This window comes from Lepisosteus platostomus, chromosome 13, assembly GCF_059453375.1.
Source record: "Lepisosteus platostomus isolate fLepPlt1 chromosome 13, fLepPlt1.hap1, whole genome shotgun sequence".
In the NCBI taxonomy this organism is placed as follows: Eukaryota; Metazoa; Chordata; class Actinopteri; order Semionotiformes; family Lepisosteidae; genus Lepisosteus; species Lepisosteus platostomus.
Window position 1 is genome coordinate 38,095,135 of NC_142623.1, and position 18,789 is coordinate 38,113,923.

Sequence of the window (18,789 nt, forward strand, 5' to 3'; positions counted from 1 at the left end):
AAACTAAGTAAGAAAACAAATAAGTTAAATGTACTTACTGTAGCAACACTCTCTGAAATGCTTGGTAAAGAATGTTCTGGACATTCTGTACAGTAACGGTGTCTGCTGTCTCCCTTACCAAAATACTGTGATAGCTAAATCCCAAAACACTGATAAATTTAGCAAAAGTAAGCTTTTGCTTCTTAAAGTATATTTAACATGGAATCCATTGGAAAAGTAAAAAATGGTTTTATTAAATATTTAGCTAACCATTAAAACCTAATTTTACATGACACATCAACTGCACTCTGATGTCAAAGGTAATGCAATGCTCACTGTTCATTAATAAAATAAAGAATGAGACAGAAAAGTGTTTTATTATTATACGTGTTAACATTTATAATAAACTTTCTAATGGGTGATACTTTACAAACAGAAAAAAATATATACTCTAAATTACATTACAATATATATTTTTAAGTGTAACATTCAAAATATCCAAAATAAATAATGAGATTTGACTAATCTCATTCAATGGTACCTAAAATTATATTGTTTTTGTTTTGAAATGCCACATGAAATAATGTAATTATCTTTATCTTTATTTTAGTAATATACTGTACAACATAAATAGTACTTTTTATAGTGTGTAGCAATGGAGTAGATATGGGAATATTTGCTCAAATAGATTGATTTATTCATGGTAAGTGAACTTAGTCAGAACTTAATGTAAACATCAGTTTATTAATATTGTGCATCATTCATTATTAAAGACCTTAGTAAAAGCATAAGAAAGCTGAGTAATTTTAATTAAGCCTAAAGGTATTAAATTTATCGAGGGCTGCAAGATTTTCTGCACTTGGGAGTTGATGAAATGCTGATCTCAGGCATTATTTTTGATTTGGGAAAATTGTCTTCCATTAATAATTTTAAGAAGATACAGTGCAGGGTGCCTTTTTAACAACAGAGGACAAACAACTTAAAATGTGTGTTCTGTTTTCACCAATTAATTTCATAAAGAACTGAGTACATGTGATACTTTTCCAAATAGGAAGAAATTCTTAACTTTCTTTTTATTTACCGTGTACTTGTAAATGCACAATGTACGTTGCGTGCAATGAGGAGTAACTCAAACCTTGTTACATTGTCTGCAATATACCCTTACCTCTGGATTATATCATTTTGCGATAATGGTTTATACTATGTAGTAGTGCTTCGATTTTGGGGGCTGCATCTTCCATTTATAAATTCTTCATAAAATATGACAGATTTAATAACCTGATAGTGAAACAGAGGCACAGTGGCTTAGTATTGCTGTCCCACAACCAAGGGTTCAGTGTACTCTTTGTGTTTGCATGGGGTTCCTCCAGGTTCTCCAGTTTTCCCCCACAGTCCGAGGACATGCTGGTGTGTTAGCTGGCTTCCGTAAAATTGGTCCTGGAAGGAGTAAGTGTCTGTGCATGCCCTGTGATGGACTCGGATCCCGTTCAGGCTGTATCTCACCTAACCCCCATTGCATGCTGGGTTAAGCTCCAGCTCTTCCCACAACCCTGTAGGGGTTAAAGAAGTTTAGAAAATGGGTGGATTTGTATGTTCTCCATGGGAACATCCGGAGAACATACAAACTCCATGCAGATAGAACTCCAGGTTCGGAATCAAACCCAGCGCCCCAGGGCTGCAGGGCCGCAATGATAATCACTGCTACACTGTGCTACCCTCCCTGAATATTAATAAACATAATTCTTTTTAATATTATTTCCAATTCATGTACATGCAATTAAAGCTGTAACTAGCTTATTAATTATTTTCTAAGAAAGGACGTCTAAAACTTTTGTTCAATCCTAACTTTTACATAGATTTATTTTACTTAGCATTACTCAAATGAAAGAAAAAAAATGTACATGCTGTGCAATTTATTAATTGTGACCCAATATTAAACTAATTAAACAGAATTGACATTACTAAGTGAAATAGATACTAGAGAAATTAGGTAATTATTGTTCAGTGAAAGTGAAGTGGAAGAAAAGTGTGTTTAGAAGCTTATACTGTATATCTGCTTCATTTCTGTATTTTGTAGTCTTCTACAAAATCTGAAACAAAAACAATTAAACTCATTCAATAATTAAATGCTTTACCATGAGTTTGATATGGGTGGCATGTCAGTTTAAGATCAGTCTACAGTTAGGTAAGGCAATGAAAAACACTCAAACCTGGATGTTCTAATCGCAGGAATACTAATTGACCCTTCAGGAAGATTGAAATCACATTTGGTTCATGCAAAACCATTTCAGGTGAAACAATTTGTTCTTCCAAACACAAAATAATGTAATAATGTAATGCAAAAACTGTAAAGAGGAAAATAATCCTGAGCAAGAGGTTAGCTGATTGATTATAGTGCTAAAGCACTATTGTGGAGAGGGTGCTGCCTCCTGAATGCACCACATTACCAGTGTGACACCAGAAGAACTTAATTTCTTTGAGTAATTTCTGGTCCTGGCCTACATGCTGTAAGAAGTGTTAGAATATGAAAGAATTATAAATACAAAGTAATGAATAATAAATAAAGTCTATGTTCATTTACTGTGATTGATTTGCTGAAGAATAAATTAAAGTTTAAAAATACTTTTTTCATTCTATTTACTTTTCAGATCCTGCCTGTTTTCAGAAACATAATTCGCTGTTGATTCACTGTTTTGATACTAATTTCACAATTATTTAAATGGTCAACACAAGAACTACAATCTTATAACTACTTTTAAATGAAGATCATGGTCATTGTACAACTGGTAAAACTAGAAAGAAAAGCTAAACTACCACAGATCATGCTTCAATATTAGAAAAATGAAATGAGAATTATTGTGATATAAAATTAATTAAAAAATGAAATAGACAAAAAAACAGTACAATAAATACATTAATCTTTCAAATAATTATAAAACATAAGTTCACTTGTGGTGTGTTGGGGCTAAAAATCAGTACTAGCAATCTAAGCATGTTATTTATTCACTTATTATTGCGTACTGTAGTTATTAATAGCATCAGTATAAATTGCAGCTAAGACTATTCTGTCGTCGTGGTTGGAGGGCTGAACTACAGGCCAAAAGCTGCCCTGCTTCTAAAATATTTCAAACACTGTTTTGTTATTTAGATGGTGCCCTTCTTTCAATTTTTTAAAAATCTTTTCCTTGCTTTTGTCTCATAAATCCTTAATTTAATGCCTAGATTTAATTTAATTTAACACTAGAGTGTTTCAGTCTGTTCTTGGAGTGCTTATTTATATATTTTTTTCTGAATATAGCCTCTAGTTTAAATAATAAAATTCCCCTCGTCATAAACAGTACATATCATAATTTAACCATGTTTTGTATTACAAAGACAAAGACAAGTAAGCATAAGATGCAAGTATGAAAACTGATGCTTTACAGTGAACTGCAAAGCAATAAACATGGATAATAAAACAAACATCTGTCCTTCTGCTTCATTTTATCATTTTTATGATAATTGTGTTCTTTAGTGCAAAATATTATATAGTGCTACAATCACAACAGCATAACAAACACAATTATATTATGGGCATTTTGAAATCCCATGAAAATATAGAATTCTAAAAAACATTAAGGTGTCCTAAAGAGCATAAATGTATATTCTCATACTTTAAAGTAACAGGGAATGTAATAGAATCTAACCCTGCCCTCAATGTGATTGATTCCTGTCAATCAAGTTTACATTATGCGTTTCTTGCCAGTATTATCACAGGCCGCTGATAATTACAGCACTGTAAGATTGTTAACAAGATAGAGCATTTGAAAAATGTGGCAGTTTCAAACTGTTTTGTCACTGATAGGCTGCGGTAATATTATATTTAAAATTGAGCACAATTTATCTCCATTCTACAATGGTAAGAATTCTCTATGGATATCTAGTCCCCCCAAATTAATTTCATTTCAAGGGCCTGTAATGTGCAGAGAATGACTGATCTTTATGACTGAGTTGACATGATTGCATTACTCTGCTTCAGCAGACACCTCTATTCTATAATAATCACCTTCACTGGGTCCTGTGCTCCTGCAAAGGGTTTAAAATGACTGTATTGAGCCTTAGCTGCCTTGCAGTCTCAGCGGAGTTGTGGGAGTTAAGGTAAGCGCATTGTCTTGGGGTTGCATAACGCGAAAGTACCTGAGCTGTGTTTAAATGAGGATGACAGTTAAATATGAATGTTAAAATGACAGTGATCGCTTGTGTTAAACAATCAAAAAAGCACAATTACTGTTTTTAAATTTAAAAAATCACCATGCAATATGATCTTAACCCTTTTTAATGTTGTCTGTCTTTCTATTTGTCTTTTTAAAAAGAGTTTTATAGACAGAACTAGTAACAAAAGGACATGAAAAGTACTAGAACAAAAAAAACTTCCTGATATTCATAAAATATCATAATACCTCTTAAGTGACAATTCTCTTGCAAGAAATTAATACTTTTTAATGTATTAGCTGGTATATTAACAAATGCATTCAAACAGTGGTACTGTTGGTTTAAAAAGAAATATAGTCTTCTTGTTTCTATACTCTTTGTGTATAGAAATACAGTATACTGTATACAGTACATAAGCGCTTTGAGTGGAGTGTCCAGAAAAGCGCTAAATAAGTGTAAGCAATTATTATTATTATTATTATTATTATTATTATTATTATTGCTCCTGATAGTGTAATTAGACATACATACAGTATACAAATATACTGTACAGCATGTGTTTCAGAATGTATTCAAGTAGTTAGTTTGGTCTGTTTTCATTTCAATGTTGGTAAACGAGATCTTTAATAAAGCTTTTGAAGCACTTTTTAAACAATTAAAAATGTATGTGTATCTTCAGTCTTCAAGCATAATCATCCATCTTTAATGTGTTATACCTGTTCAATACAAGGAGTAGGAGAAAAGTATATTTTCAAAATTAATCCAAACTGTTATTCCTGATATTTATATTATATTCTAAAATGGCTTTTGAGGTTTTTTTTTGTTTGTATATCATTGTTTCTCACTTGATAGTTTTACTTCTTTTTTTTCAAAATATTTATTTGTTTTCTTAAAAACATGTTTATTTCTCCTTGGTATCTGTGGTACCTCAAAGGTGTTAAGAACAAAAGAGGGAGAACAAAAAACAACACTAGAAGAAATCTAAAACCATACTGTATTGCAACTTTGGGGGCAAAAAAGGAATGAAATTGAAAATTGAATACAAGCTGTGAAAGAAAGAGTATCCAACACCCCTTGTCTAATTCATCATAGATCTGTTTAAAGTCAAACTAAGGGTCCTTTAATTAGCTATTAATTAGCCCCTAGGGTTTAAAACAATCCATCAGAGAAGTGTTGACTAAGGCCCAGAACTGTTTGGTGAACACATTGCAGGTACTGTACTTTTTTAGGAACAGGATTTCCATACAAAGAAGTTATCTTTTATAATTTATTCAGAGGAAGAAACACACAAAATTCTATTTGTTTCGAAATGTACAGTGTTCAAGGATATGTGGTACAGCTTTTTCCTTTATTTTCTCCTCCAAACTAAAATAAAATGTGTATAAATATAAAGAAATTGATTTTCTGCAGAATTATATAAACTAAATCGACCATGCTTTAGGGCAGTTTTCCTCCTCACTGACTTTTGTACCGGAGGGACAAGGATGGCTGTGGCATACTGAAGGCATCACTTTCTGTTATTGTTCAGTGTCTTGTGATTGTGTTTATTGCTAGATTATAAAAAAAGAAAACCCTATGAGGAAAAGCTCAAACTAGAGTAGGAGATCAGCAACATAACCAGAAAAACTTAAAAACCTCACATCTGCCGGTAGAATATGCCTTTTTTGCATTTATGAATGAAGCATTTTTGTTTTGCCTTTTTACGAGCTTGGTTTTCAAAGGCCTACAGCTGATCCCGACCACGAACTGAGAAGCACCCATTTTCAGGGAGTAGTTTATAACTTCATTTCTAAAGGGACCATTTTTTTAAACCTGCCAAAGCAGCAGAGATTTTATCATAGATTAATGGAGCTATGAATCACGGCCTACATAAATAATGTGATGGGTGTTGCGGCCTGTTTTCCATCGCTTCGCCTCATTTCAACCTGTATAATCTCGTGTCCACGTACATCACAGTGGAGGAGCACTGACAGGTGCATTAAGCATTGTCAAGCACTATACATGCCATATGCCAGTTCTTTGTCATCTTACATCTTAATGTTGGAAAAGGAAAAGTAAACAAATCACAAGAGACTTTACAGCAATGGCACTGGTTTTGCACCTGAATTTTAAAATATTCTGCCAGCCAACACAAACATGCTACCAGCCACAATAAAAATGAGAAATTAAAAATCCTACTATTCACATTCCTTCATTTTAAATGGATTCTGACGTTCTGAAAGAACTCCAGATCACAGTACTGGCACTGGCTTTTATAAGCCAGAAACAGTAACAATAAGTAACATTGCTTTGTTCTCTAAGCTTCTATGCTTCTCTAAATTGGAACCTAACTCTCAAGTCTCCTAATTGTTTCCTTACCATGCTGGTGTTTGTAGCTCACCAACCTGAATTCACAGACTTTTTTAACCTGATTTTATTTTATCTTTACCCCTTTTGTTCATGAGAATGTGTTTATTTGTTTTTGTTATAATTTTCTCTTTGATTATCTAAATATTATTATTAGATTATTAAAAGTAATTTATTTTTCATTTCCCCTTGTTTCTTAAAGAATAGTTACAAAATATCAACTATGGCAATGACTACAATAGGGACAACAACATTGTATTATAAATAGAATCATTTTGTATGCCCATACAAATTACTGAAAACTGAAAACATATACTGTACAGTACCAAATATTAAAATAAAGCATAAGCTCTGAGAGAAGTCCAAATAAATATCTATAAATTTGGCTTAGACCTTGTTTACTTTTATATTATTCTTGTGTTTCTCAAGGAATCAATCTAATTTCATCTGATCTGATTTGAAGAAATTAACACCTGATAGATTACCCCTCAATTCAGAAGCAATGCCCAGGATATGTCTACAAAATGTCAGAACTCTGGAAAGAAAAGTATTCATCTTAAGCATTCCAAATGTGAAATGCATTTCTTGTTGAAAAACTAAAAAAAAAACAGCTGTATCTGATGTTTAGACATACAGTATATTGGAAGCAAAATCATCTTGTTGGTCTGATCTCAAAAGAGTCATTAACTGTTCATTGGTCTTTTTTTTCAATGGTTGTTTAGAACCGTAAAATAAAACCTATATCATCACATGAAACTTTTTTGATCCATAGAGTAACTGTTTTAATTAATATCAAGTTGAACATAGAAAGACCTATGGAAGATACTTTTTACACTTGAACAAACATTTTGTAATAATATATTTATTAAAAAATTGAAAACATTGATCATGTACAGTATAATGTTTATGTAAGTTCTACATTCTAGGCAGTAAATCTCACATTTCAAACTATGCAAGGTTTTTATCCAAGAACCTTTAGTGTAGGTACAGTATGTTCTACATCATTAGAAGAATTCTCCCGATTATTCACCTGAACGGATATCTTGTTTCATTGATACTGTATATATTTAAGAATTTACATTTTATACATGTAGTAATTTACTGCTTTTTGCCCTGATTGATTTTTTTTTAGTTTTGTTGTATTTCTGCTGTGTACATTGATTTAATAATGTTCAGAAGAAAACAGTCACACATCAAAAATGTTTATCCATTGAGATGATTTGGGGATGCACTTTTTTCAAGGTGTTACGTAAAAACTTTTTGTTTCTTACCACCCCTCAATAAAATGTTTACTTTCTCTAACTCTGTAATACCTTTGATCTACTGTAAATGAGGCTGTACCTCAGATACTGTAGATACAGTAGTGTCCAGAACGTAAATATAGCACAACATGCTCTTTCTTTCATAAGGGGTACCTCTTTACACTCAGGGCTACACTCTTTCCTAATAGTTATTAATGTTAGCTTTGTCTTTGTTCAGAACTCCCAATATGCAGTTTTAAAATTTTATGAAGTCAGCAGGTTGCTTTTCACTCTTGATTTCTCTTGCGTGTGCTTAATTCAAATTCATCTGTTGACTCCTGGCTTGGGTCTTGTTATATATGCAAATAAAAAATATTAGTATCAGGCACAACACTCACTTTTTTATTAAGAATGCTGGTAAATATGAAAAATACTTGCTTTATAGTACTACTTTCCAGATATCAGAAAAATCTCGGGTCAGATGGGTTAACGTTTGAAGCTCAATCAAATTTCTATGAAAAACCTCAGAAGGAAGATTCATTTTGAATTGTTTTGTTGCTCTTTAAATATATTTGAATGCATCATTTTTAATGAGTGAAGTGCTGATTTCTGTCATTTCCCCACAAATAGCTCTTCGCATTGTTGTGGGTGCGTTTTAAAGAGATTAATATGAGTACAAGAGCAATAAATGAAGTATGGATAAAGTGAGTTTTAAATGTTTTTTTTAACATATTTTTGGTGAATATCATACAGTGTGCTCTTCAGACTGTTGTATAAATCTTGTCAGATTTCTGAATAAAGATATGTTAACAAAATAACTTTCATCAAGCTAATTCAGAGAGAAGTTATGAAAGCTCACTTAAAATAGCCACATTCGCTCTGTAGCTAAGGATCTGCACCTGTGACTGGAAGGTTGCCGGTTCAAATCCTGTGATCGGCAGAGGAATCCTACTCTGCTGGGCCCCTGAGCAAGGCCCTTAACCCCAGCTGCTCCAGGGGTGCTGTATAAATGGCTGACCCTACGCTCTGACCCCAAGCTTCTCTCTCTGTCTGTGTGTCTCATGGAGAGCAAGCTGTGGTATGCAAAAAGACAAATCTTTTTAAATTCAAACTATTATAATTGTCCTGCTTGCCAAAAATCTGCAAGCAGCAAAATGATAACAATTAAAGTATGCATACAGTCTACAACAGTAAAGGATTAAAATACCCTTCTTTACAATGTACAATTTTCAGAGGAATTTTTCACTGGAGTATATTTGTTTTTCAGCTAAACGTTGTTTTTCTACATATTTAGCATAAATCTAATAATGTGGAAGTGATTAAGGTGATTTATCTCAGTTTCTCTATTCCATTCAGTGTTCTGTCCTCCTACAATATGTTGTACCTCCAGGACAGGCAATGCTTACAAAGAGTCACCCAAAGGAAACCCAACTTTGGTTGCAGTTTAAAAGACAAATGAACTACCATTGCACTGTGAGAATTAAAAATCATAATATGGATAGTTTTGCTGGCAGCTTTATGACTTCTTGGGTCAGTTGTGCCTTTGCGAAGCCAGCAGCACAACAAACAGAAAATCCCCTCAAGGAATCCCATTGAGATTAAAATCTCTTTTCAACTGAAGCCTGAGCAGGAAACTCTAATTAAGTTAGTTTTTTTTTTTTTCAGAAGAGTCAGATTTAAGAGTGTTTTTCTTGAGTTAAGATACACCTTTAGTATCCAATTGTGCGATAGTGCCGTTTTTACCAAAACATCTGTTCAAATCTATTTAATTAATCAGCGTTAAAAAATTAAGAAAACAGACTGAAAAGAAAATAGTTCTTTCCGTCTGCAAGTACAGTATCATATTCTAGCTTTGTTGCCGAGCATGTCAGATTCTATGGAGTTAACCAAGGAATTCAAACTAGAATGAGTTTCATCCATTTTTTTGGTATTTAAGTCTCTTTATTGCTTTACACTCGATAAGAGAATTTTTCCATTGTGCCTTGGTTAGGCTTCCATCCAATTTCCAGTTGAAAAGGATTAGCTCATTTCAGGATTAAGAGAAGGTTGAAGGAACTTCCTTTTGCTATGGGATAAAGTTAACTGAAATAAACAGGGAAAATGAGTTACTGAAATTAGCAGACGATAATGGTGGAATTTTAGCTCTTTCAGATTAAAAACAATCTTTGCAATTCCAGAATGCAATGTTTATAATCACTGTCTGCACTGGTAATTTTGGCTGTCAGTATGTACTGTATCTCTTATAAATTCTGTTCAAACTGTACATTTCAAGATGTACTGTATGTGAAAAGCCAACTAAGGGCTTTTAGGTTCTGTACAATAAATAGATCGGTTAAAAGAATAAAAGCCTTCAGTTGATAGTAAAATTATTAGAAGTCTTCTGAGGGCTTTCATGATGCTGTAACCAGTAAACAGAAAATGTGGAATATTTCAATATTTAGATTTTTACATAAACAGCATTTATTGTATGTGGCCACTAGACCACTGCTTTTGTTCTCTTTTTTTCACAGCATTTAAATCTTAAATTATTTTAAACTGTTAACATTCATTTTATTCAAAAAGCTTAATATTACACTATTATTAGAAATCCAGGTAACCAGTTTTTGACAGTTTATGAAACTATAGGATCAGACTCTTTCATCGTGAATGCCCAAATCATATTTGCCTTTTCATTTATTTTCATTTTTGAAGAGGCATCATAGCGTAATTTGCTTCGTACTTTAAACTGATATTTCTGCTCAATAACAGATTGATATTACCTTTGTAATTTGCAAAAGACAAATCCGTCTCCAAAAGAGATCGACATTTTGTTCACCATCTGATTTAGAATTTTAAATCATTAAATTAAATATGATGAATAAAATACAAAATTAAATATTATGAATAAAATATACACAGATGAATAATGGATAAATAATAAGATCATGCTAATGTATTAAATGTAATTAAAAAATAAAGTTATATATTGTTTATTTTTGCAATTTATACATAAATCTGTATAAAATCTGTATAAAATATTGAAAAATGCAACCCTCTTCTTAACATAAGAAATCTAATTTTCCTAGCACATAGGAACAGGAAATTGAAAACTATTTCATTTCTATTGCTTGCCATTGTTTTCCAATAAATCTATTGAGTACTGAGTTCATGCACGCTGGGATGCCTTTATAGCAGTATTTATTTTTTTGGTTTCCAGTAGGTCCTCACTGGAAAATTATATGTGAAATGACTGTGCTGAAGAAGGGAGAAGGGAATGTTTAATGTTTATTGAAGTGCAGGATAAAAGCTGAGAAGATCTGGTGATTTAGAGCTCATTAGCTACTAGTGTTTCAAACTTATAAAGCTTAATAAAGGTCTTAAAATAAAATGTAAACCTCGGAATAAATGTTTTTTTGTTACATTAAAAAGAATAACTCCCATGCAAAAAAGTGATGAAAACAACTACCTTTGTATGTAATTTTTATTTTTTTACTCGATTTTCTTTATATAATGGGTTACCTGTTTCCTGGTTTGTCAGGTACTGTATATATCTTCTTCTCTTTGTCTCCATAACATGTTTTATCTTTCAGTTTATTTATTTATGCAGTCCATTTATTTAAAATGGCAATAATAATTGTACTAAATAGGACTGTCAATCACTGAACATCAAGTAAGCCAGTAACCCATTGAACAAAACATGTCAATTAATGACAAATAAGAGTAAGAAATTATACTTTTTGTAAAGTGCTAACAGTTTAGGGCTGTTTCTGCATTCACTGGGTATGAATTATTTCAATCTTTCATCAAGGCATACCATAGATCCAAAAAAAGCTGCATGAATCATCCTAAAAATGTAATATCTGTCCTACACTTTTGATATAATTTAACATGCCATGGGTCATGTAGCGTATTGCTTATATGCATTGTGATTGCTAATTGCAGAGAGAAGTAATATTTTACCTGTAAATGATTGAATCCTGCTTGAGAGATATCATCTTCTTAATAACAGATGGTTAAAAAGCAAAGAGAATGTTCTTGGGTAATGCAGCTGGGAGTTAGCTGAGGAAGGGAGTTAGATGATTCCCACACAGAAACTGATCTTGGGGATTTGCAGGAAGAGGTTTCACAGATCACCAAGGCGAAATCAGTCAGTCTCTGCAGAACCGGCTGTTAAAATACACAAATGTTCAGTCAGTACGAGAAAAATTATGAGATGTTTTTCCATTTGTTTTATTGTTTTTCTTGTTGGGAGATTCCATGTTAGTTTCATTTGTGAAATACAGACGTGGCTGATACCTGTTGAATGAAGAATACATTCCTCCAATCCTCAGAAACATTTCTGAAAAGACAATTGCAATTATGGTACAGTGCACTATTTTCTAGCCATGCCAATACACCAATGAGATTTAGTGGGTGCACTATACCCTTTACACTCTTACAAACCTCTCAATAGATTTCATATGTCAATGTCACCCTTGATAGAAAAATTACTGTGGAAAACATAGACATCAAATTACAGTTTCTTATTAACTAAACAACAGTTCTTCAAACTGTACAACTGTACCCTGCATTAAAGACGAAGGGAAACAATTACTTAACTAAAAGCTTTGAGGTGACAGAATTATATACAGTATTTACATAAACATGTATAAATGTATTATTTCCATATTCACTCCTTTTGATTGAGATCTTTTCTGCTCCTTAGTTTTGTTGCAGTTAAAAAACTTTATTTTCATTCTTCTGCGAATTGCAGTTTAAACCATGCCCTGCAGTATACTTAGTAATGTTAAATAACTAGATAAACTAAGCTGAATATTTAAGCTTTTAAAGTAACAAACAAATACATCCACCTTTGAAATCGTGCAGTTTCAGGCTTTAGACTCATTTATAAATCACTGAGGGGTATCTTGATTTAATCATGAAGGATTTGTTAGTGTCTCAGAGGCCCCAAACCAATCTTAAGGATACAACATGTGGTTGCAAATCATGTTAAAATTACATTGAAGTGGAGGCAAGCCAAATAATTAAATCCATTAACCACTGGTTGTCCCTGGAAAAGTGAGTAAATATTTAAAGAGAATGAAGTCTAGGCTTCCAAAATGAAAATAGGATGTGTATTCCTAAATATGAACAGGAAATCACAGCCCTGTGAATATGTGCAAGAACTTGAGGGTTTGGGAAATTTCTCCCTTGGGACAGGGTTACTTTTTCTCATGCGGTGCATGGTATTCACAGCTGTAAAACCAGCAGCTGAGAGAAAGTCAAAACAGCTTCCTTCCTGCTTGAGGCTGAAGGAAGAAAGGGAAAGAAGAGAATCTTTTAATGCAATCTTAAAAATGCTAGAAGTTACCCACCTCTTCCCCTTTCAGATTTTCAAAGAAATGGATTCCTGTGCAGTTATAGCTAGGTGTATCATTTTAGCACAGTACTTTTGAAACACTCAATTTTCCATTACAAAACAAAGATGTGTGGTCATTTCTGAAATTCTACTGTCCATTACATCAGAGATCTGCCAGGCCTGTTCCTCAGCAACCAGTGTCTATCGCTTTTAATGCCAGTTGAGCTCTGAATTACCAGACTGGACTATTAAATTACTATGTTTTCCAGAATTCTGTTCATTCCCTGTTTGGAGCTACCTGTACATACAGTACAGCAGCAGTAGGAATAATACTCTCCATACCCAGGTTTATACACCCCTGTTCTATATTTTGAATTACCTCTAGGTACTGTGTCAGAAATATAATTTTTAATAATACAGCACTTATACACAATATACACTTTTAGAATAATTGGATAAAATACAATCATTAATTAGGATACAGTTGATCTGTTGTGTGCCCAGCTTCATTTCTGTTTTGGTATTGTATTTTCAAAGTCTTCACCCTTGTATTCATTCAGGAAGACAGCTTGTACCCAATAGTTTTATAATGTACCTTATTAGGGGAAGAATGTGTATTTTGAAGTAATATTGCAATGTATTGTTTCTGTGTTTGACTAGACACAAACTTTAGCATTCTCAAACAGTTTAATACTTCTACTGTTGCTGCTGCAACAATTGCTAAACAAAACAAAGATAGAAAATACTTTATTTCCAGGTCATAAAAACGACATCTGTTAATATTAAGTGTTGATGACTGAGTGGTGAATTCTACACTGCATATCAAACATTTTTTTTATTAAAATCTTATTTTTTACTGTGCCACATTTTTCATTTCATAGCATTACATAGACTCACATAGAAAGTGTTTGATACACTATCTTTTTTCTTTTTTTTCATAGCATTTAGAGAAGTTAATAATAAGGAGATCCTTCACATTCCTAAATACTGCCAATCAAGTTGAAAGCACTTTTTTTTTTCCATGAGCTGCACTGCCTCCTTTTGGACATTAGGGTTTAAGCATTAAATGAGTTCTTTAGAAGCTGATTATAGGTGTGCATAATCTTATACAAAATAATATCTAATGGATATCTTTATGCAAGTTGTTTGTTAGCTTCATTAAGATGGATCTAATGATTGTATAAGAAACAATGTGCCACAGTGTATACTGTATTTTTGCATTTTTCACTTTTATTTGTGTCTTATAATAGTGTACATTCTCATCTGTCTCATCTATTGCTCTTACGATTCTGTGATGCATCATCTATTCATTTATTATTCATTTAAAAGTTAAAAACATACTTTAAAAATGTCAATGATTTTGTTTGAACTTGGGTTTCAAATGCAAAGTTTTAACAAGTGTTCTAGGTTCAAAGGCTCTAAATCAATCAAAACTGTTCCTTTAAAGGATTAACCTGATTTTTTCCCCCTTTTTTAAGCAACTACATAAATGATGCATTCTTTGTCTGTAGGAGTGTTATAGGAAGATATCCAGTTCTTAAAGAATTCAATCCAAATTCCCAGTTAATTAATCTTTCAGTATTTACATTTTAGACAACAATTTCAAAGTGGCTTAAATCATAGTAAGGTGGGAAGCCTTCAGCTGTGAGTGAAAACAGTCTTATATCCTATAGCTGGAAAAAGAAAGAAGATTAATATAAAAAATGTGGGTTGTGTAAGCCCACTCTCTAGTCCTAGTTACCTGTACCTGTGTACCTGTGAGGACAGAAAAATTAAAAAGCATAAAAATAATTGTCTGCATATATCTCACAATACCAAATGCAGTGTGAGGGTTAATTTGGAAGATAATCTTGTTTTAAAAAAAGACTTTGTCTGCCATATGTCAGGAATAATAATGCATCTTTTGTTTATGACAAGTAGTTAGATTCATATGGTCCAACTGGTTTTGGAAATGTTTTGTTTTTGTTGTTTCTTTCAAGAAAACATGCAGAGCTGAAGGCTTTTGAGCATTTTGGTTATTTTTGCTATGTATTATAATTATATAATTTATTAATATTAATAATTATAATATGCCTGGTTCTTATTATATTAATATTTACATGGATTTCCATGTAAAGAGAATTTCGTGAAGATTAAGTGACTCACAGACTGTGGAAACTGTGTTTCCGAAATAGCTCTTATTCACCAGGGAACTCCAGACAAAGTCCACACAGGTTGAGACAAGTGTGCTATCACTTTTCTTTTTAGAATATGAAGATAACAGATGTAATTCTCCCCAGCATCTGGCTTCTTTTCATTTTTAATACATTCTGCAACCATGTTTTAATGTCTTATACATGGTGCCTACTCAATTTCATTAACTTTTCCTTTCAAGTTCCAGTATCCCAAATGCCATTAATATTGCACATCTACAGCTGATATTTAATTTATGACAACTAAACTTTTAATTACAAATATGTTGTAGCTGTTTACTGCTCCAGCCTCTAAACAGATAGATTGACATTTTCAATACTCCAAATGTCTCGGTATGCATTATTAATAGGATTTCCGTTTTTCATATATTGAGACCTGATCCACTCCATTCTGATCTCTTCTGAGCCACTCAACAGAGACATATGCCAAAGTGGTAAAGGCAGATTTCCAAGGGTCTTGTTAAGCTACAGATACTGGCAGTTGTGAATTACCAGGAGATAAAACAGTAATGCAGCAGATGGAACTGGATTTTATCAAGTGAGCAAAATACGAAACAGGTGGATGGGGATATTTGTTAGTATTCATTTGTAGTTTCCACCAAAATGCTTAATCTAGCAATATTTAAATGAGGTTAAATGCTCTGCAACTGTAGACAAAATATCACAAGAACACACTTTGGTGTGATGGACAAATTTGCAAGTTGAAATAAATTATATTGGTCACACTTCAGGTTTTACCTTTGTTATATAGCGTATTGTTATTAACATTGAATTAATCTTCAGCAGAATTTGGTTATTATTATACTGTATGTATGCATTTATGTTACACTTTATTAATAATACTGTTACAAATGGGGGTTACAAAGATTGTGAAAATCAGGAATTGACCAAACGGTTTAGTCAATAAGTTGAATAATTATTCATAACCCCCAACTTGTAAGTGATTTCTCCAGAATATACCCAAGCAGTTGGTATAATCAGATGCACGTGAGTTCTTCATTCTCTGGTACAGTTTTGGTGAAAAGAAGCACACTCAGTTAAACAAATAATCCAGGCACACTTGGCAAAACAAATATTTATTACAATGACAAGATTACAAACTACACTACACACAACAAAACATACAACACAAAGGTTACTCTATGTACAGTACTTTACAATATATATAGATAAGGCGTTTCAGAGGCCTAACATTCTAATCACCCAGAAAAAAAACCCAGACTTCCACTAAGTATGAAACACTTAAATAATGCCTACAGAGGCCAAATATGATATGAGCTGCCTTCTAAATAAATGCAATACAACCTGCAATTAAATCTCTCTCTACAACCTGGATGCCACAAAATTAATGAGAACCTATATCCCTATTCAATGAATGCAACCTATGCATAAAAGACGTCTCTAACCGAGACATCTTTTACCCAGGAAACCCAACTTCCCTAAAATCACAGGATAGCAATCTCTCTCTAGCAAGGTTAAGATACTTAGCTTCAGTCAGATTTTATTTGGATGATCATTAACCCACAACTAACATAGGCATACCAAGGTAGTTCAACTACAGTAGGTAGCTGCATCAGCTTGCGTAGGCTGCAAAGGAACAAGTGAAGGTTTATTCCATGCTGAAAAGAGAAAAAAAAGAACCAAAGAAGGCTCCACAGCCTAAACATTATGTTTCGTTTCTTCTATTTTCAGCATGGAATAAACCTTTACTTGTTCCTAGGTATACCAAGGTAAACTTTACAACGGTTTCTGATCAAGGGACCCTCACATATCAACAAGCATCCTCTTTGCTTTGAAGTATTTACTCTGCCAAGTGTCACAAACTGTATCTAAAATCTAAGAGACACTTCTCAGTCACCTAAAGCTGTAACAATATTTTATAAATATATTGCATTTATGCAGAAGTTTATAATGCTATTTGATGCTCTAATTAAAAGTGCTACCAAGGCATCCACCTAACAGCTCACCACACTCACAACTGTTACAGAAGAGGGATGTTAAAAGGACAAGAGCCATCAGAAGTTGTTTAAAGGTCCAATCCATTGTTCAGCTGCCAAAAACATGGTAGGAACCTTTCACAGTCCATTCTTGTATATTTTAAGGATGGGATTGCATAGTTTTGTGGCTTCACAGCTTTTGGATCCTGAGTTGATTCTTGACGGGTGACATACGTTCTACATGGAGTTTTTTTTATTCTCTCTCTCTCTACAGCTTCCTCCCACAGTCTCTACATAGTCCCTGTCTCTACATGTACAGGTGTAGAACTGCCTTGTTCCCTATCCCCTGGCTTCTGGGACAGGCTCCAGAATGGTGCTAAATGGATTTCAAAGTTTGCCAAAACTACATAAAAAAGGTTTTTATGAATCAGATTTTTTTTCTCAAGTTTAACTCAAGTTGTTACATTTCAAATGCTACATAAGGATTATTAAAATGGAGAGTAATTGCGATTGTAGGAAGGACACTGATGTGTAATTGTGTTTATACCAGTCACTTAGAACAATGCCTTACCGGAATACTAACTACCCAAGTAAAACATTGCTTTGAAGAAAAATAAATATTTTAGTGAAGACAAGATTCATGTTCATATACTTAGCATCCTATCACTTGTAACTGCATGAAAATTGCAAGGTTATTTTTTAGGAAAGTTACATATGATATGATACATGTAAATTATCAAAATAATTAAACACTTGTCATCAGCATAGGTTGATCAACAGGGACTCTACTAAGCTAATAAAAAGCAAATAACGTGTGTTGTCCACTGTTTAAAGCAATACAGGTTGTACATCTGTGACACATGCTTTGCATTGGGCGATGGATTCTGTCCCATTCCTTTCATATAGCCAAGACAAGCATTTGCCTTGTTTCCTCTTGTCTCTGAACCCTAGACATCACACATTGTCTCAGCCTATGCCACCAGTGTTCTATGGGGCTCAGGCATAAGGATCAATATCCAAAATGGTATTTCTACTTCAATACAGTACATGCAAAAATAGAGTTATACATTTCTTCTAATGGTCTGTATATTTTATTGGAATAGTGAACTGACAGATCTTATCTTTTGTTATGTTGCTTTAGGGGTGTGAGGACCCTAAACTCTGTGAATTTGTTGAATCAGGACACATACTGTAGATGGTTGGTGAAACAAATACAGTATTTTCATCACTAACTTTTACTGTAAATATGCTTTTGTTTTTCTTACCTGTAATTATTCTGCACTTTGATAGTAGCATTCCCGTACTTATGAAAATAAAATAAAAGTCTGAAGGAAGCTGGACATAAGCTAAGGGTGAAGAGAGCTGAACAAGTCTGGAACTGGTGACTACTTGGATAGTAGACCACATAAAAAAACAAGATTGCTGCTATTAATAGTGTACAGTAGGTACCACTCTTTGCTCTGAACCTGAAACCAATGCCCCATTATGATGACAGGGGACACAATGCTGTAGGAGATGTTTTTCTTCAAATCATAAGGTAATCCAAGGTCATGATTATTTGGTCTTTAAAGAATATGGCAGTGAGT